This window comes from Tupaia chinensis, unplaced genomic scaffold (genome assembly GCF_000334495.1).
Source record: "Tupaia chinensis unplaced genomic scaffold, TupChi_1.0 Scaffold000054_1, whole genome shotgun sequence".
Taxonomy (NCBI): Eukaryota; Metazoa; Chordata; class Mammalia; order Scandentia; family Tupaiidae; genus Tupaia; species Tupaia belangeri.
Window position 1 is genome coordinate 9,772,570 of NW_006159512.1, and position 330 is coordinate 9,772,899.

The 330-nt window shown below is 57.9% G+C and overlaps 1 protein-coding gene across 1 annotated transcript in view; it reads right to left on the reverse strand.

The window, feature by feature from the left end:
* NFXL1 (nuclear transcription factor, X-box binding like 1) overlaps nucleotides 1-330 on the reverse strand; it is a gene marked incomplete in the record, with an annotated part of 64,845 nt that overhangs the window by 9,480 nt on the left and 55,035 nt on the right.

Consider the following 330-nt stretch of genomic DNA (forward strand, 5'->3'; position numbering starts at 1 on the left):
GGGGGCCGGGGGGGAGGAGGCCCCAGGACACTGCCAGGCCACGGCCCCACGCGAGCTGTGCGGGACAGGGCCGCTGACCTGCTCCCGTCACCACTGTCTTATCCTAACGTCAGTTTCTCCTGGCTTGAGTGCCACTTCATTTTATAAAGCTATGCATATGGAGTCTTTGTAAGGAGACATTTCCGAAGGACAGTCACTGGTGGGGGAAACCGTCTCGTAAGTAAGAGTGACAGCTTCATTTCGGGACCGCAGCTTCCACCACGGATCATACACAGCGTCCTGCTCAAGGCCTCATTTACGGCACGTTGATTCTGTCCAGACGCGGGCAGG